This window comes from Antennarius striatus, chromosome 5 (genome assembly GCF_040054535.1).
Source record: "Antennarius striatus isolate MH-2024 chromosome 5, ASM4005453v1, whole genome shotgun sequence".
Taxonomy (NCBI): Eukaryota; Metazoa; Chordata; class Actinopteri; order Lophiiformes; family Antennariidae; genus Antennarius; species Antennarius striatus.
In genome coordinates this window covers 10,316,531-10,338,241 of record NC_090780.1, presented here as the reverse complement: position 1 = coordinate 10,338,241, position 21,711 = coordinate 10,316,531, and positions in this window count along the sequence as shown.

The window sequence follows — 21,711 nt, the reverse complement described above, 5'->3', positions numbered from 1 at the left end:
TGTAATTACTTATCAAAGAAAAAAATTAAATAAAAAGAAAACCAATGAAGTGACAAGGGTGGGGGAGGATTTAACGGACTTGAGTTGAATAAACTGAGTGCAGCCAGAAAGGTAAGATGAAAACCAGACTAATGGAGTGTGGGTGATGCCAATAGAAGATAGTCTGTTGAGGAGGGTGGAATGACAGATGGTATCAAAGGCTGCACTCAGGTCAAGGAGGACGAGGATGGTGAGGAGTCCAGAATCACCTGCCATAAGAAGATCATTGGTGATTTTATTGAGGGCAGTTTCAGTGCTGTGGAGTAGGCGGAAACCAGACTGGAACTGTTCATACAGGTTACTGTGTGAGAGGTGAGAAAATAGAATATTGAAACATGTGAATATTTAAAAATGTTTCAAGCTTTTAGTTGTCACTAATGTGTCACTAATGGAGCAATAAACAGGAGAGAGTCACAAAGACAGAAAATACTGGAGGAAATGCTTCTTTCTGTCTCTCCTGCAAACGTGGTTGACTATGGCATCAGAGTCATAGTCCTTTTACTGATGATATGCGTTATAGCTTCCATCAATGTCTCCTGAACAATGACGACCTAATAGTTCACATGTACCTTAAGGTGGAGTTGATGTTACTAGGTAACTTTAATAAAAACTATTACTGCTTTCAAGTGTGTGAATAGATGATGGCCGTAGCACTGATACTGAGGTCCACTTGATTCACATTGATTCATGCTGAAAACTGTCTGCTATTTAATGAGCTTTGATAATGTTGACGTGTGTGCCTCTATGTTGTGTATTGTTGTGTGAGTGTGAGAGTGAGGCAGCAAATTGTCCATTTGCAGTATATCCGATGGGCTCAGGGATGTCATTAGTCACAGCATGCTCATTCTCATTAAATGACCTAGTCGCCATGGCACCCCTACAAAGGCCAGCCCCTCCCCACTAGCGCATGGAGAGTGACAGGCCAATTAGACCAGGGCACTGTGACGTGCAGTCTGCTGTGATTACAGATCTGAGGAGAGAGAAGCCAGGCAGGGGACACCATACATCGGCAGGGTCCCAATAAGACCCATCTCCAAACAAATGCGATGAGCCAAGGCCCTGCAGGTCATTGTGTGCTCCCCAAGCTTGACATCCATATCCTTCCATTGCATGTGGCACCTGCCATCAATAGCAGTTAGCACTGATACCAATAAAGAGATAGCAGTGTGAATTACACCACCCAAAGGCTTTGGGCCTACATCAGACACCAACATGCTGATTGTTCAGTGTTGTTGTTGGAAATCTTCATCATCTGACACAATTATAACATGATACTATGGTACTTTAAAGTATCGTGATATGATCCCTTGGGGAGAATCCAATTAAATGTAAGTCAAATACAGTCATGGAGAAGCAGTGTCAAAATACACTGCCTGGCAGAAGAAAAGGCACCACTTGGATTTAACCAAGCAAATAGGTATCAGCTTCTTATTGAATAATTACTGCATGGGTGATTATCAATCAGTTATTTAAGTTATTTAACCCCAACTGGTGTGATGACTTGCTTCTTGTTTCTTAAACAACCATGTAGTAAGACACATCCCGTGGTCGAGGAAAAGATGCTAGGCTGTCAAATCATTGGGATGCATCAAGCAGAGAAAACATCCGAGGAGATGAAGGAGCAGAGACTACTATAATTTGATTTAAGAACTGACCAACCCATTATTAAAAACTGGAAAGATAGTGGGGACCCATAGACTTCGAGAAAGAAATGTTGCCAGAAGAAAATCCTGAATGATTGTAATCAGCGACTTAAATGTTTGGTGAAATTACATTGAAGAAAAAACAACAGTAGAACTCAGGGCTACTGTATATTATCTGTGTAGCCTTAAGAAAACCACTAGTCAGTGCGGAAAAAAGGCTTCAGTTTGATAGGGAGCATATACTGTAGATTGGAGCAATGGAAGGTCACGTGGTCTGATGAGTCCAAATTTACCCAGTTCCTGAATGATGGGAACATCAGGGTAAGAAAAGAGGCAGATGAAGTGATGCACCAATCATGCCTAGTGCCTACTGTATAAGTAGGGCCAGGTTATGATCTGTGTTTGCAGCCGTTGGTCAGATCTAGGTTCAGCAACAGTATGTGCTTGAAGAATGAGGTCAACTGACTACCTGAATGGATTTTTTCTTCCCTGATGGCACGGGCATATTCCAAGATGACAATGCCAGGATTCATTGGGCTCAAATTTTGAAAGAGTGGTTCATGGACGATGAGACATCATTTTCACTACAGATTCCAGACCTTAACCCCATCAAGAAACTTTGGGATGTGCTGGAGATGGCTTTGCAAGCGGTCAGACTTTACCATCATCAATGGAAGATCTTGGTGAAAATTAATGCAACACTGGATGGAAGTAAATCTTGTGACATTGTAGAAGCTTATCGAAATAATTCCAAAGAAAATGAGTGTGTAAACTTTTTGGTGGTGGTTTTTTTTGGCCAGGTATCTACCCACCTATATATTTGAATAAGCTCACTTGAAAACCTCACACTATCATGCTTTTTTAACTCCTCCCACTACCTGTCAATCAAGCACCCAACCAATCAAGAGGCATCTGCCAGAGGAATAAAGACATGGCATCTGCCACATAAACAAGAGCTCCTGAGAGCATCGTGGAATTGAATTAACAGCTGTCACCACAAAAAATACTCAACTTTCTGTTTAATCTCCATTGATGTGCGGCACGGTGGCGCAGTGGTTAGCGCTGCCGCCTCACAACACGGCGGACCCGGGTTCGAGTCCCGCTCTGTGCGGAGTTCACATGCTCTCCCTGTGTATGTGTGGGTTCTCTCCGGGTTCTCCGTCTTACTCCCACCTCCAAAGCATGCGCTTCAGGTTTATTGGCCGGTCCCAAATTGACCGTGAGTGTGTGTTTGTTGTGTTTGTTTCTATGTTGCTCCGCGGTACACTGGCGTCGTGCCCAGAGTGTCCCGCGCCCTGAGTCTGCCGGGATGGGCACCGGCTCCCCCGCGACCTGCGTAAGCGGGTTAGAAGATGACTGACTGACTGAATCTCCATTGACATATAATGCAAACACACTACACACAAGAAAACAAACACAGGAAACACACTTCCGGGTAAACGCCAGTGTTGGCCAGTGTCTACCCGGAAGTTTGGGCCGCTAGCCGAGTTAGCTCCGGTCCTCACATTTGTCCATGTCTCTCACTTACGGAGCTGTTTTGGCTTCGTCAAACATAGCAGTTTATATTCTTTGATTGTGACGAACCTCATGTTGTCATGTGGGGAACCCTGATGCTTTATTCACCAGGACCGAACTCACAAAGCCGGCGTCTACCCGGATGGCCAGACCGTAACGCCGAAGCGGCCTTCGTCTTCGCGTTCATCCGTCCCACACACACGGAACCTTTATGGCTTCGTCGGACACAGCAGTTTGTTTTCTTGTGACGGCGAAGACAAAAACAAACAAAGTCTGATATTATTGTTTTATTGTTGAATTTCCACGGGTTCCCACTAGTTGTATTATAATCTTAGCAATAATGACATCAAGTGTGGCATCAATTCTGTCAGTTTCCCAAGTTTTGTTTGTATATTTTGATCAAGATTTTGTTTTGGATAATGCCACAAATGCATGGAAAACTTGCGGATGGCCATGACATCACACTCCCTACTTCTCCTTAACTGTACGAAACATTGTCTTTTCTTTTATTAGGCTGGCACACTCGGGCTGACACACCTGCAGCAGATCCTAGTCACTACCAGCCTACTACAAAAGCCAGCCAGCGCATTCACTCAACAGACACAGACCAAGCAACATCTCCCACAGACATGATTCTTTAAGTTTGTTTTGTAACTTTAGTTTAGTTGTTTTTGTTTAGTCTTTAGTTTTTAATTTGGTTTTGCTGGGTAGGGAGGGGGGCCAGCTTCGACGTCCCTATGAGGGGTGGCCTGCGCCCCCCCTCCATTCTTTTGAGTTTGCCCGCATCTCCAGGTCCCTTTAGATTTGGTAAAGTACCCTATTTAAGTTGCCTTAAGGGCTGTTTATTATTTACAAACTTGTGTGTGAAAAGGTTAATAAAAACCGTTAACTTTTATTTTCGTGGTGTCCTGCTTCTATGTTGGGGTCTCCTTTTTTGAACCATTGATTATTATTCTTAAGTTGTTTGCAGACCGCAACAACAATTGTTCAATGACATCCCCACAAGGAAAAACATTAAATTCTGATATTTTGGATCTGATGATCCAGAAGTGATCAAGAATAAAATAGATCTTTGATACAAGTATGGCCACATGTCCATGGAGAACAGATAGCAGGCCTTAGCAGCTGTAGGCCATGTCTGCCAAGAGTAGAAGAGTTAAATGCCACTTAAAGCTTTTTCTGTAAACTATAATAGAGAAAACAGAAAAAGGAGAGAAGAAAAGAATACTGTCAGGGCAGATCGAGCCATTGGCCTCTCTCACTGCACATCTTTTGTATTTCTGACAGAATGGTTCGCTGCCTTTTGACAATAAAAACCATGGGGGGAAAAAAAATCACATAATTTTCTTCAGGCAATGCTGTCTTCCATTGAAAGCTGTGACATGAACAGCCTTACAAAAAGCTGGAAATTCACATTTTGGTTGCTGTTTTGTATGAATTGCTTTTCAACTCATACATAAACATACAGTTCATTTTCTTTCATCCTGAGGAAGCATAAACGATGTGTTAGAAGTGAAAAACTGTAATAATTTAATTGCCAGCAAGGAAAAAAGAAAGCAAAAACAATGATTTTGTTCAATAATATTTATCTTGCTTTCCATTTCTGTTATATTCAAGCACAAGGCTTTAATTACCACAGAAACAACATGTCTTTTTAATTAGTTTTGTTTGTTTTTATTTTTAAATGTCGACTTCTATTTTTTTTATTAATACACAGTTTACATAAGCAATTAATTACATTTGCTCAAATGTTTTTAAAAAATAGAACTGTGGTGTCTTTATAGACACCAAACTGTATCCCTTTTCATGTTAAAGAAAATGACATTCAACACCAGGAGGAACACTTCCTTTTCCCTCTTGATATTAATACGTCTGTGCTCAAATATCTGCAGCTTTTATGTTAAGGTGAAGCCATCTAAGATATGGCTCCACCTTAACATGAAGGGGCTGCAGATATTTGCAGTTCTCTTGACTCAGACACACACGGAGAAACAGATTAAATTGAAATATAGAGCGTAAGCAGGCACACGTTCCCCCCTTCCAATACTGATCCATCTATTATGCACATATCATAAGAACTATAGTATACACAACACATTACAATAATAAATGAACGAACAAACAATTAAATATATGTTGTACTAATATCAGCAATCCCTACATGGCAAAGAGTAGAGAAGCTGCTCACTGCATTACCTGGTCTAGTCCAGTTCACCTCCAGGCCATGCCTCATCCCTAAACACCAGCATGACCTAATGATTGAGATCAGAGAGGTTTTTTGTTTCATCCGTTTTGCTCTTTTTGGCCATATACATACTCTTTAATCATATTTAGAGGTTATCTATGTATTCTATTGGAAGAAAGTGTTTATTTTGTTGTGTACATGTCTTTATTCTGACCTGGAGATTAGTTAAGGGTTAGAATAGAAATATTATATTCCAATGAGGTACGGAGTAATAACAATGAAGTAATAATAAGTACTAATAAAACACAATTGCAAAACCACTGACTATGGACAATTATTTATAATCCAGGATTATCCATCCGTTTTCTATAACCATTTATTCTGTGCAAAGTCATAGAGGGGCTGTAGTCCCAGCTGACAGCAGGCTGGAGACTGGCTACAAGCTGGACGGGTCACTAATCCACCACAGGACCAGCATATAGAGTGAAAACACTGTCTATACCTTCAATCACTCATATGAACTATTCAGAATCATCAGCTCAACAAAATTAATTGCATGTCTCGGGGAAGAAGATGACGGTCACAGAAGGAACCCACACAGACATAGACATAGACAACGTAAACACTATGGTGGATGATGCAGATAAGGTCTAATAATTACGTGTATGTAAGAAATGGTCTACTGGGCAAAAATCCAACTCATTCCACTCTGATTCACCACCACACTGGTGCCACCCCCTGATCTTCAGCCTTACTGCGGAAAGGGCCGCCTCCCTGGAACTGCAAATTTGCAATTGACATGGAAGATCTGGAATAACAGTAGTATAACTATCAAGACTGGGCTGTGGAGCTGGTGATGGTTAGTCACTATTCCAATGTCAAGATTTACCCTCTGATAATCAGCACCTAATTATGCTAATGAATAATCAGATTTTATACATACATACTTACATTATCCACTAGTACTCGAGCAGTGTTCTCGTTTGTGTGGGTCCTTACGTCTTTGATACACATTTTTTGACAGGGATGCACAATCGTCAGACAGCAAGCTTTAAATGCAATTCCATTCAACAAAGAATTCACAATATGTCCATTTCTCCACTTAAATTTCAAACCCGGAAATTGCCATTATTTTTGGATCTCGCAGGAGTTGCTCGCGCGAGTTTCTCATCAGGAGATTCACCTGCGTGATTCTGCCTCATTAAAAGTGACAGAGTGCTTTCTTGCATAAAAAACAGTCGAAAGTTAATGAAGAAAAAGAATCAGATATTGCTGACAGATATTATTGAAATGTGTGTGGAGAAGGCTGTAAGCTTGGTGCCGGTTCCACAAGAGAATACAGTACTGTATATGAATTAAAGGCAAAAGGGGGGGGGGCGATTGAGTGAAAAGCAAAAGAAAAAAAAACTATTAGATCTTTCTTTTTTTCTAAAACTGTTTTTTTAGATGACTACAAGGCTTTTTAACATTTGATAAGACTAATATATAATTTAAATCTTTGTTTTTCTTTTTACTGAAACAGTTATGATGTTATTAATAAAAACATTAAAATGTATAACTTGTTTAGTTTTTATATTGTACCAGTGTCAAAACTCAATCCTTCCATACGCTTCTACTGTATATTCTTTTATTACTTTTGGGATGCATAAACGCCATGATGGGATGCACAAAATTTTGTTGAAATGCATCCCAGGGATGCACTACTTTCTTGAGGTGAAGTGAGCTCTGCTCGAGTCATCATCCACCAACATTTTGCCTGACTGCCTTACAAAAAAATACTCCTTCTGACTGACAGAGCTCTAACAAAATGTAAAATTTCAGGACAATTTAAGTGAGAATGAAAGAAGCAGAGTCACTTAAGAGCAAGAACTCCAGAAAAAGAAAGAGAAAGGAGAGTGTAACACAAGCCAAAAGTTGTAGAAATCCCTTTGAGTGGCAATTTGGTGAGGGAGTCTGGGTCTTTGAAAATGAAAGTAAAAATGTAAAGAGATAAAGTGAAAGAGAGGGTACAGTCATTGAAGGGTTAAGGACAAACCTGAAGTCTATGTGAGAGTATCAAAGCCACAGGAGCAACAGAGAAAAGCTGTTAACGGGAGCTCACCGTGCCTTAATCGATTGTGAACTGTGCTGCAGAGCACAGCCAATCACAAGAGCTCCTGGAGACTTCTCAGGGTTAGAGCATTTACACGCTGTCTGCAGCCTGATCAGGGAGACAACACAGGGAGAGGGGTGAAAGAGACACAAAGAAAAAGAGGAGAAAAAAACAAAGAGATGAGGAGGCAGGGTGATGTTATTCAGGGAGAGGGAAAAGTGGGACTTCAAGATGGGGTTTTTTTTCATCTTCGTGACCTTGAAAGCACTTGTCATGGGATGTATTTTGCAGTGAATGTACATCAAACATTCTGTCTTTAGCTGCATCTATTTTCATGTTATATTTGCACCTGTTTCTGATCTGTCCTTTCTTAACAAACCATTGTTATTTTTCAACATAATATTAATATAAAGGCATGTCATAGGCATCAAATGGAGAGATGAATATCTTAACAGTGTCTGGCATTTTGTAAGGAATGTCACATATAGACAAATACCTCCAACATGAAACTTCTAAAATGTCTTGCTCTTGCAGATTAAAAAAGTCCCCAAATATTATATATCTGATAGAACATCACAAATAAAATGTCCAAATAAGGCATCTTTCTTTGGCACAAAGCCAACAAAATATGTCGACCCAGCAAAGCAGCTTATATGATCTAGCTCTGCAATCTTCACTTATTTGTTTGATCTTGCTATTTGGGGTCTTGACACAGCATTGGGCTCATTAGTTGAAACAAATTGCAAGAAATACAGAATCCAACTGATGTGGCTTGGCACAGAATTAACAGATGAAACCAATAACGTATCTGGGACCTCTTCAGTCGAATTAACTTTTTGGTTCTTGTAATATGAAGATGACAGGGTTGATCTGACATTTTCTGGATATTTTGGTTGTTTTACAGTGAAATATACACAGTAGTGTTTGCCTGATACTAAGCTGTGAACCAAAACAGACAATATATCTGTAGAGAGAAAAATAAACCCTAAAATACTGAAAATATAAATGTATTGATCAATATAAAGACATATAAATGTTGATCTTTAGTTGACAGAAAAAGAGGTGTACAAACAGGACAATCCTACCGACAGCCATATTAATACATGCAGTCATCAAATATTGATTATCAACATGTTTTGGGGCATTGATATTTGATGACTGCATGTATTAATATAGCTGTTGGTAGGATTGTCCTATGATGGCAATCCACAACTCGTCTTGGCATTGGCGTTCTTTTTCTTTTCCCTCTTCTCTCTCTCCAATTGGTACACCTCTTTTTCTGTCAACCAAAGGTCAATATTTCACATTTAAAAGATTAACAGCAGAGGGAAGACAATGTTAACAGATTTGTCCAAGTGGTTGTTTTTGATAGGGCTGTCAACAGGTAATATAACTAAATATTGATAATATTGAGTTGTTTTTGGGGTGTTATGTAGCCGCGAGAGGGTACAAGCTAGGGTCTTATTGTGCCCGGATAAATACAGAGGGTTTTGTCAGGAAGGGCATCCGATGTAAAACTTTTGCCAAATCAAATATGCAAGTCAAATATGACTTCCAATACCGTATCGGTCGAGACCCAGGTTAAAAATGACCGCCATCTGTGCTATTCACCTACAGGGTGCCGGTTGAAATTGGACTATTGTTGAAAGGAGGAAAGGAGGAGAGGAGGAAAGTGTGTTCATAGTAAGAGAGAGAGGAGGAATGCTAAGAGTATAAGACTGAGAGTAGGGACATTGAATGTTGGAACTATGACAGAACAAGGTAGAGAGTTGGTTGACATGATGCAGAGGAGGAAGGTAGACGTACTGTGTCTCCAGGAGACCAGGTGGAAAGGTAGCAAGGCTAGAAGTTTAGGAACAGGGTTCAAGTTGTTCTATCATGGTGTAGATAGGAAGAGAAATGGGGTAGGAGTTACCTTGAAGGTGGAGTTTGTTAGGAATGCCCTGGAGGTAAAGAGTGTCAGATAGAGTGAAGAGTCTGAAACTAGAAATCGAAAGTTCGATGTTCAATGTTGTTAGTTTGTATACTCCACACGTAGGATGTGAGGTGGAGGAGAAGGAGAAACTCTAGTTTGACTTTGATGAAGTGATGCAGAGCATACCTAGAAGTGAGAGACTGGTCATTGGTGCAGACTTCAATGGACATGTTGGTGCAGGAAACAGAGGTGATGAGGAGGTGATGGGCAGTTTTGGTATCCAGGAGAAGAATGCAGAAGGACAGATGGTAGTTGACTTTGCAAGAAGGATGGAAACGGCTACAGTGAATACTTTCTTCCAGAAGAGGCAGGAACATATGGTGATCAATAAGAGCGGAGGTAAGAGCAAACAGGTTGACTACATCTTGTGTAGACGGTGCAATCTGAAGGAGATCAGTGACTGCAAAGTAGTGGAAGGCGAGAGTGTAGGTAAACAGCATAGGATGGTGGTGTGCAGGATGACTCTGGTGGTGAGAAAGATGAAGAAGGCAAAGGCAGAGCAGAGGACGAAACGGTGGAAAGTGAAAAAGGAATAGTGTTGCATGACTTTCAGGAAGGAGTTAAGACAGGGTCTTGGTGTCAGGAGGCGCTTCCAGGTGACTGGGCAAGTACAGCTAATGTGATCAGGGAGACAAGTAGGAGAGTACTTGGTATGTCATCTGGAAAGAAAGTAGGTAAGTTTTGCTAAGTGTTGGTAAGACTTGGTGGTGGAATGAGGAGGAACATGAGTGTATACAGAGAAAGAGGTTAGCTAAGAAGACGTGGGACACAGAAGACTGAGGAGAATAGACAGAGTACAGGGAGATGCAGCGTAAGGTGAAAATAGAGGTAGCAAAGGTCAAACAAGGGGCTTATGATGACTTTTATGCTAGGTTGGACAGCACGGAGGGAGAGACTGATCTATACAGGTTGGCAAGACAGAGAGACAGAGATGGGAAGGACATGCAGCAAGTTAGGGTGACAGTAGCGTGATGACAGGTGCCAGTAGTGTGATGGGAAGATGAAAAGAGTACTTTGAAGAGTTGATGAACGAGGAAAATGGGAGAGAACAAAGACTAGAAGAGGTGGCTGTTGTGGACCAGGAAGTAGCAACGATTAGTCATGATGAAGTGAGGAGGGCATTGAAGAGGATGAAGAGCGGAAAGGCAGTCAGTCCTGATGATATACCTGTGGAGAACAAACGGAGATGTGCAGAGTTATGTCAACTACAGAGGGAAAAAGCTGATTAGCCATGCAATGAAGTTATGGCAAAGAGTAGTTGAAGCTAGACTAAGGCCAGAAGTGAGCATTTGTGAGCAGCAGTATGGTTTCGTGCCAAAAAAGAGTACCACAGATGCAGTATTTGCTTTGAGGATGTTGATAGAGAAGTACAGAGAAGGCCAGAGGGAGCTGCATTGTGTTTTTGTAGATCTGGAGAAAGCTTATGACAGGGTGCCCAGAGAGGAACTGTGGTATTGTATGAGGAAGTCTGGAGTGGCAGAGAAGTATGTTAGAGCAGTGCAGGACATGTATGAGGACTGTAAGACAGTGGTGAGGTGTGCTGTAGGTGTGACAGAGGAGTTCAAGGTGGAGGTAGGACTGAATCAGGGATCAGATCTGAGCCCCTTCTTGTTAACATACAAGGTCAGACAGGAATCTCCATGGACTATGATGTTTGCTGATGACATTATGATCTGTAGTTAGAGCAGGGAACAGGTGGAGGAGAAGCTAGAGGGGTGGAAGTTTGTCCTGGAAAGGAGAGGAATGAAGGTTAGCCGCAGTAAGACAGAGTACATGTGTGTGAATGAGAGGGACCCAAGTGGAAGAGTGAGGTTACAGGGAGAAGAGATCAAGAAGGGGGAGGATTTTAAGTACTTAGGGTCAACAGCCCAGAACAATGAAGAGTGTGGAAGGAGGTGAAGAGGCATGTACAGGCAGGATGGAATGGGTGGAGAAAAGTGTCAGGTGTGATGTGTGATAGAAGAGTTTCAGCTAAAATGACAGTAAAGGTGTACAAAACTGTGGTGAGACCAGCGATGTTGTTTGGTCTAGAGACAGTGTCACTGAGGAAAAGTCAGGAGACAGAGCTGGAGGTAGCAGAGATGAAGATGCTGAGGTTCTCTTTGGGCGTGACCAGGATGAATAGGATCAGGAATGAGTACATCAGAGGGACAGCACATGTTAGAGGTTTTGGAGATAAAGTCACAGAGGTCAGGCTGAGATGGTTTGGACATGTTTAGAGGAGAGATAGTGAATATATTGGTAGAAGGATGCTGAATTTTGAACTCCCAGGCAGGAGGATCTAGAGGAAGACCAAAGAGGAAGTTTATGGAGGAATGTAGTGAAAGAGGACATGAAGGTAATTGGCGTGAGAGAAGAGGATGCCGAAGACAGGGTTAGATGGAGGCAACTGATTCCCTCTGAAGGGAAAGACCGAAAGGAGAAGACGAATGTGTTTTGGGGCATCATGTTGGCTTTAATTCCTGTCCGTGCAGAGTTTGAATGCTCTGTTTGTGTGGGTTCATTCTGGGTTCTTCGGCACTGGGTCGTTATACCTCACACCCACACTAGAAAATCTCCGTCCACACGTAACTGCATAAATGTGTTTATCAACACGTTAATAAGCAGAACAACTCGGAAAATGACAGGAGAGAGGACCGGGGCATGTGGAAATTCATGCCATTCTTCCTAGAGGACGACCTCCATTACAGAGTTCTCCCACCAGCAGACAGCGCGTCCCGGTCTAACCCAGAGCTGGTGTCGGCGTCTTTGGCAAGAAACATGAATGAATAAACGAATAAATAAATAAATAAATATATTTATAAACTTTATGACTCATAAAGAAAGAAACAGACGAACAAATATTCAACTGTCAAGGATGTTAATCAACGCGTCTTCGACATGAAGCTGTTATACGTCAGAAAATAGCCGGTTTTAACACCGTCTATTCTGTTTGTATATGTAGACATGGGTCACACACTGACATCACAGCGGTTTTAATCGCAGGGAGACGCCCCCCCAGATGGAAAAAGTTGTGGATACAGCGTCCACACGACAACGCAGACCCGGCATTTTCAAAAAACCTCACTTTGGCCGGTGTTTTTGATAATTTGCGTTTTCATCCTGGATATCTGCATTGTTGTGTGGACGGAAGGCGCAACCGCAACAAAAAACTTGCGTTTTCGAAAAGATCTGGCTACGTGTGGATGGGGACTGCATGTTCCCAAATGTTGTCAGTACAGTCATGGCAACAACAGACAAAAACAAACAAATCCCCCTAACCTTACCCCCTCCACCCTCAATCTGCAAGATCAATTACTTCAATACTTCAACAAGAAGATTATTGTAAATTCTAATCATTTCACGGAAGTTTGAATTATTGCTGAGTTTTGTAACCCTAAAAATACATTCACCTGCAGACATTTTACGAAGAGTTAGAAGTTAGAAATTGGTTCCAATCTAATATATCTATCTAATCTATTTCATGGTATTTCTCAAACCTAGCATTTCCCCCATGGATAAACCTGAAATTAAAAAGTGTCTCTTCTCTTTGTTCTTTTTATTTGCATATGTGATTCTGCTTGATCATTTGAAAAGAATAAAGTAATAGAAATTATGGTTCTAGTTTAAAAAAATATGTTGAATACAATCCATACCTGACGGACAGAATAGGGTCTTACAGTAAAACTCTGAATAAAAATATACTGACTGCTTGGATTGTAGTTCATTGACCTCGTTCATGGATCACAGTAACATAGAGTGGTGTGACATGATCAATGATCAATCGGCGAAGAGGAACATAATCCAACCCTGTCAGTGATGATGTTAACTCACTGAAAAAACAGTTAAATAATGGATGTAGAACAAATTAGACTCACTTTGAGATGCTTTGATGACACATTGTTTCGTGGCAATCGTAGATATGCATTTGCACATACATCTTACTCAATTCTTACAGTTACCATCCACTCCAAATTAGAAGTTATTGTCATTTATATGGATTTTAATTAGTGAAACTGCAACGCTCCTTTATCTTTCATTTTCTTTTCTTTTTTTTTCCACCAATGGCCTGCTTAACTTGACAAGGGCACCACTCATATGGGGATGGAGCTAAATATACAGTAGACACAATTGTCAGTCCACAAACACCTTGAGTGCCATCATTGGACTTCATCGACCTTCTGAGATTGTTTCACTGGTTACGATAAGGAGTGACTTTTGTTTAAAAGAATATGGGTGCCATCCTTTAATCAAATCAGTTCACACCAATATATATAAAATGAAATGCTGGGATGCTCTGCCGTTACCATTGTAAATATTTTGTTTTTGTTTGTTTCTTTGTTTCTTTGTTTGTACTGTGGATTTATAGGTGTGCTTACTGCACACCTATGAATCCACAGTTTTCTTAATTATGTTCAACGTTTCCCCTGAAATTCAAATGGGACCTGTTGAAATATGATTTGTTTTGTTTGTAAACTGAAGGGTTGTTATTCCACCTCTTTATATTCATCTGTTTAGAACAGTATTATATGTACAGAATATTAAATAATTCACCACATACAATGTTACTGAATCTGCCCATGAGGCTTTATATATACCAACAGAGAAGCCTATATGAGTCTGTGTTAAAGGTCTGTGATGTAGCCACAAGTCAGCTACAAGAACTGGTACCTGATCAACTTGGGAACCTTCTCTTCCATGTTTAACAATGTAACAAGCTGACACTGATGGAAATAGTGAGCAATTTGAATAAAAATATCTATGTCACACTTATATTCTGTAGTAGTCATCAAGCAAAGACATTTCTTTTAAACCCTTTGTGTCGCCTCTTCTTATTGGAGCAAATTAAACAACATACATCTTGACGGCATGTATCCTTTATCATTATGAGACACAGCAAAATGCAGCCCAATCATAAACTGTACACATGGTTCATGTTGCTGTAGCTCCAAAATGTGTGATATCTTGTAACAAATACTTGCAAACACAGCTTTAAAATCAATCAGCATTATTCTTTTAAGTGCAGCAGTCTTATAAATTAAGAGTCCCTTTGTCACAGTCAAATAAAAAAAATTGCATTTTTCTGTCACAGTTTATGTTCTATTACACATCTAAATTAGCCATCAAGTTCAACCTGAGAGTGTCCATTCTATACATGATATTCTTAAGGTTACACAAAAACCTGTACTCATGATCAGAGGTGAGTGATACCCATTACATTTATGAGACTGGTGTCATCTCTGCGTTAATATTTCACCATAATAAGTATAATAATAAGTAACAGGTATTGAGACATCATGTTTGGTGTTCATAACAGTGAAGAATGTAAGAGGAGGAGGACAAGAAAAGATTCCACATTAGTTAGTTCAATTTAAATTTGGGAGCATTTTATTAGACTAAAGGGTGCTAATGTCTGCGTAAGTCTACGTAAATTTGCTTGCTACAGTGGTAGGCTTGCACAACTTGAGCCAATATTAAGCTGTTCTGTGACTCAAATCCATCCCAAGTGACTCAGATCCATCCTGATCTTGGTTTAAAATACACAAGTAGGAAAAGAACCTCTTTTGTTTTATTTTCACACCCCATCACTCAACCAAAAATGAAATCTCCGAATGTAGCTAATGCTGTTTGTTACCTGCAGTGAAGGGAAGTTTGTACAGAATTACAGAGGGAAATGCCAAAATAGTCACAGGTGCAATCTTTAGATATCACAGTTTAAGAGCACTGGTCAAGGGCAAAAAGTCCGTCATCACAGCCAACCCTTTGAATATCAGTTGTCTTGGAAACAGGTGAAGAAATGGAGGATTTGAATGGTGAATAAGCAACTTAGGAGTCACCGTTTGTAACGCCCAAGAACAACAGCATGCCACCCTGTGGAGTCATGGTAAATGCTGCGATTGTAGAAAACTAGGTGGTAGAATGCCAAAAACAATAGCAGAGACCACCTGATGTTGTTTCCTCATTTTCAGTGTAATTCATGAAAAACACATGTTACAAAACACTTACAAAACACATACGAGTCAACAGTTTGGAGAGAATAGTTATTCTAACTGGCATTTCACTCAATGCTGTTGGCAAATAATTCTGTCAGTGTGATGAGATCGACAAATAATGAAGACAAAAAACTTTGAATCATTTGCACACTTGTTCCCCGAGGTTTACATCAGTTTGCTAATTATATTTTCCAACTATAGTAAGGCACAGCAACACAAAATATATACAAATTCAGGAACTTGGCCCACAATAGGCATCTTAATGTAGACTTGCAGACACAGCGTCTCTCTAATCACTACTGCCCCCTGCTGTGAACATATGTACAAACATTGATCCGAATGTCTCACATACTGTACTGTCAACACTTTTGCAAGAGGTAGGTAAAGAATTAGCACATCCCACCCACATAACGACACTGTTGCCTTATGTTTGCTGAGGTGCAATGCTCATTGTAAAAACCATTAAATTTACACTATATTTAAATGCATCCAGCCACAGAAAAATGATCTTTGTTGCACGGTGACTGTTGTTTTCACTTGAATATTTTATTGTGGCTCTCCTAAAGATGGTCGTTTTTTCCAGCTGAAGACATTTTCTCAGAGGTCTGACCTTTTTTCAATTCATGGTCATTGTAATCACTGGATAATCTTACAAAAGCCCTTGAAATTGTGGACTTTAGAATCTTGCACATAATCTCTGCTGTAAAGTACCTGGTTTTTCTTGCAAGTTTATCAAGATAACAGTTTCAGAGGAAAGATGTTATCATTTTATGTTATTTTTTTTAATTATATGACACATGCAGTTAGACATGTCTGTGTAGCCATAGCTCTAGGGGTGAGACTATGTGGCCAGGTGCAGTCTCACAGGGATCCTAGTGTGGCTTTTGACTCTTATCCTTCATTTTTATCACAGGTCTTCATTCAAGGACCATAGTGATTATAGAACATGGTTTCTCTACTCAACTATTGATATTATCAATAACCCAGGCAAAGAGTAACATGTGTATATTTACCAAGTTGCTGCATTTATGACATTTTAAAAAGCAGTTGTACTATTCTTGTGTATAAGAATTTTATGCTCGGTTATTCTTGTATTCCTGAAACACCTTTTTAAAATACTGTACTTTCCACTCTTCATCTTTTATTTCATAGTTGTTGCTGTAGATTTTCATTTGTTAAAAAATATGCATGAACAAGTTAAAGAAATCCAGCACTGCAGTATTGATCATTATTAGAATTATCCTCTTACTGACCAGCTGCAACACACGTAAATACTAATGACATTCTGTATATAGATATCTTTCCTTGAGTGTTTTTCATGTAGTTGATGCTAAATTTATTCAAGTAAACATTCATACTATTTCTTGCACCGAGATGAAGTGCAAACCCCACAGCTGCTTTTTTTTAATGTAACATGCTTTATGTAATGCAGATCTCCATTTTTCTATCCAAGTTGACATCAAGGACATCATGTGATCCCTGCGGTTTAAGCAAAGAACTGACGTTGTCAGCTTCATAACTTATGACCAAAGTGACAGATACACATGCCAACATTTCAGCAACCACATCTGCCTCTAATGCCGCCGAACACATCCATCTTTTCACCACATAGTTTGTGGCATCATGTAGCATCATCATAGTCCTGTTCTCTGTCATGATTCCTCACATCTTAGAGTGTCTACAACACAGAATCTCTCAGCACCTACTGACTACTGCTGATTAATTGAAGGCAGGGGCAATACAGATACAGCAGGATAGATGAGATCATTGAAAGTTTGAGATATGCAGTATAGTGCTGCTGTTGCTGAACTGTGCAATATAGCCGGTGGGCATGACTTGGATGGGGACCTTTCAAATCCAATTGCATCTCGACAGTCCCCATCCTATCCAAGGCCAGCTATCAGAGCAGATAACGTGCTCCAGTAAAGGTTACGACTCACCATGACATTTGTGGTGAGAACCAGCAATCTTTGATTCCTGCAGACCAATCTCAAATTCATACAGTCTAAGAGTGTGCTTGAGTGTGTGTTTCCATGCAGTGAGCGTGCACATGGGCTCCAAACTCAAGTTGTTTATAATACAAGTGGATAAACTGAATCAAAACAGGAGGAACAGTCGATTAAGATAGCGAAAGGAGTCATGAATCCCATTAAACCACGCTCCGCTTTTATGTATTTTAGGCTTCCACGTTTGCACCAAGAGCATCAGACCGGAGCACTTTCCAGAGGAAGGAAATTAGTCGCCTGATGCTTTGTTGACCTTATTCATACATTAAATATTATAAGTGGAATAATCTGAGACTAACATCTGTGCGCCTTATTTCTCGCATCAACAAGTTTATTTCTTGATCTCTTTAAGTCTGAGTATTAATAAAGATGCAAGCTACATTGAGATTTGAAAAGTCAAGTCAGAATCATTTGCAAAACTATGTGAGTGTATTGTCTTAATTGGTAACATTATTCTTTTTCAGAATGCTACAAATACTTCTTTATGCATGTGCTGACTCGCATGTCATTATTATGGAGCCCCAGGACTGGTGCAATATGACACTTATTCAAGTACTCTACTCGAAGGAACAGTACATAGAGACACAAACATGTTGCCACTACCTAAACGCCCCCATGCTGATAGAAAGTCTGGGTCTAATAAACATCTGTGGAGAAACACAGCAAAACAGTAAAGAAGCTTCCTCCTGAATGACTGTGGGGAATGGAACAAATATAAAATGATCCCTGCAGCTTGTACATGTTGCACGGTCTCAAATGAGACAAGAACCCACATTGGTTTCAAAAGACGTTACTTTTACTGTTATTAAATTTAAAGCTTTACCTAGCATCTAAAGGCAGTAATGCAATAACATGCTAATAACCCTAACCCTAACCCTAAGGCCAGTAATGCAATAACAGACGATAATGTAAAAACAGCAGTTAACGTAATAATAGCCAATAATGTAATAAATGTACTCTTCATGAAATTTAATTGGTCAAAAACGTATTAAAAGTTGTAAACCAATAACGTAATAATTTGGGCTAAGTTATTAAATTTACAAAGTTTTTTTTTCTTTTAGCAGGCTAATAACGTAATAAATGATTACATTATTAAACAAAAGTTATTACACTATCGATTCAGAACTCTTGTTGTGTCATTGACCAGTTATTACAGTTACACCTTATTAAATTTCATAAAGGGAAAACTTTTGCCACTATTAAATATTACGCTAACGGCCGTTATTACATTATTGGCTTCAACACGCTCAACCTTTCCGTGTACTCCACATAAGATCAACAAAAGCAAGTAATCTCTGTATGTGACAGAATTTACAAGCTATTCATTTCTTTCTTTGTGCAAATCTCTCAAAGTTGCAGTCTAAACATGCATGTAATGAGAGATGATTCGGCTTATCTCTTTTCATTTCAGGCCAGAGAATTATTAGCTACTCATATGATGAGAATTAGCAGAAAAGAGTTACTTATGGTACTTGAACTTAAAATTTACTCTTAGATCTTTGCGCTTTTACTTCAGTAAGACCTGAATTTAAGACTTGTATTGAAGACTTTGGTTACCAACATGGTTAATAGATCATTACTTTTATTCAACAAGGGGTGATAGCGAAAGCAATGTAACACAGTGTTAAAGAGTACAAAAACAGTACACTCACATTTGGTTTTCGAAACCATGTTGCCATTTTCTATGGCAGCAACCACTCTTGCTGAAAAGTTTTTCTTGTGAATTATAACGCCACTGCATCTGTAAACTGATGCAGAGATATGCTGTCTAAAATGACTTTTAATGTGTTATTCTAATTTATATGTGGACATATTTTACATCACAACTGTCCTTCACTTCCATAAAAGATACATCTAAGATTGCTTAGATTGATTGTTGTGACTTCTGCACAACAATCCAACATGGAGACTGTAATCAACAGAGCATGAAATCTATATAATCGCACCCCTCATTCAAAATAGCCAAGATCAAACGTTTAACACAAAGAAAAATACTGAAATGAATGACATGCTTTGAGAAAAAAAATAGTGTTGGAGTTAATTACATGATAAAAGATCTGAGAGACCTGAACAAATGATACTCATTCCAGATCGTTGATCATTGTTGAGAATGTATTTATCATCCAACTCATTGTAATCAATATATGCACATGAAAAAAGGCAGTAGTTACACTTTATATCTATCAACATGTCAATAATATCCATTGTGAGCAAATGATTGTTGTTGTTTCAAGGAGAGGGCACAACTGTGTGCTTTTGTTTAGCTGCTTCCAGAGAAAATACTATTTATTAGCAAATGATTGGGCCCTACAATTTTTTTTTACCTGATTAGCTACTTTCAATAGTACAAGAATGTGAATGTGAGATGTTTTGCTCTCAGATGGTATTGCCTGAGCTCTGATAGGGTCTTGGACTCGGGATTAAGCACGGTGCTGCCCATCTCAAGATAAGTCCCATGGGACAGTCTTGTCAGGTCACCTCTCGTCAGGAAGCTTGTATTAGAGAAAACAGATTCTCTAGAGAAATACATCATGCTACACATATGGGCACTGAAGAAACACTATAGTTATGTTTGCTGTACATACCTAAGTGGGGTTTTTTACACTGATTTAAGTGCAAACATGTTGATTACAGTCAGCTGTGCAAAGCACATTGCAGAATGTGATCTGTATGCTACAGGCAGTGATTCTGCCAGTCAACAAACAGCCTAGAAGTGAAGAGATATTAGTTTCATCTCGTAAGAAAGAGGACACAGTGACCTCTCATACTCTGTCTGTCTGCCTTTTAATTTAATGTCACCAATTACTGCCTTTGGGTCCATTTATTTACATGGACATATGAAAAAACCGGATTTGATGGCCCCTGTCGATCAGTTCCTATAGCTAATTCATTCACAATCAGATGCTTTTAGAACTGAAATAGTACTCTATAATTTTAGCAGATTTGCCAAATGTGTACAGGCAGAATTTTATTTTTATTACTTATTCTAAAAATTCAAACAGAGCTGTATTTTTTTCAACAGAATATTTCTGCTCACAGTAGAGCCTCAATATATTCTGTTCAAAGATAAATATGAAAGGGAAAACCTGCAAAAGTCAAAATCCCCTCGGCATCAGTTACAATAATGATTATTTGGATACGGTTGGAGAATGAAGATGTGCTATATCGTGGTAAAAAAATCAGTGTGCACCTATATGAAACTGGAAATTTACATTTTTCCAACCCATCCAGCACTTAAACCTCTTCCATCTGTGGACTTTGCATTTCAAAGGCAGTGTCATGTTTCCTACCTTTGGACAGGACCAGGCAAGTAATTTCCTCAGGAATCCGAAGTCAAGTTGAAACATCATATTTACCACATAACTTCATGTCTGTCAGCATGACAACAAATACGTTGATTTAAAAAAATGTCAAAATCTTTTCCTTTAAGTCACAATTTGCACATCATCATACACGCATGGTATTCATGCAAACAATGATGCATCAGATCTTTAAGAAAGCTGATCATGCAAAATAATTCATCTGAAAGACGAAGACACAGAGTGTGAAAAAACAGTTATTGTTATTACAGTTATTACAGTTATAGCGATCTCCAGACCAAGGAGCGGGGTAAAGAGAGACGGGACCATGGAGGGTTGACACTAAAATGAAGAAATGCAGAGATGAGAGGATATAGAAATAGAAGGCCTGCCAGACCTTAGAGAGGATGGAAAAAAGAGAAAGTGAGGACCACTCACACAAGATTAACAGATTAGAATGTTTTCTGTTCATGCAGTCAGTCTCGATATTGAAGTTTAATCTTGCAAGTTTACAAACAGGCAAAAATTTTTTTGAGACAGCTCTAAAGTAAAATGATAATATAGAATAACTAGCGAGAACCTGTGGAAATTCCACGATAAAACAATGATGTCAGACTTTGTTTGTTTTCTTTTTTTTCTTTGCCGTCACAAGAAAACAAACCGCTGTGTCCAATGAAGCTGTAACGGCTCTGTATGTGTGGGACGGAGGAAATCGAAGACGAAGGCCGCTTCGGCGTTACAGTCCAGCCATCCAGGTAGACGCCGGCTTCATGAGTTCGGTCCTGGTGAATAAAGCATCGGGGTTCGAAACAAGACAACATGAGGTCCGTCACAATCAAAGAATATAAACCACTATGTTTGACAAAGCCAAAACAGCTCCGTAAGTGAGAGACATGGACAAATGTGAAGACCGGAGCTAACTCGGAGGGTAGACGCCAGAAGCGTGACAGATTGAGGTTTTCAAGTGAGCTTATTCAAATATATA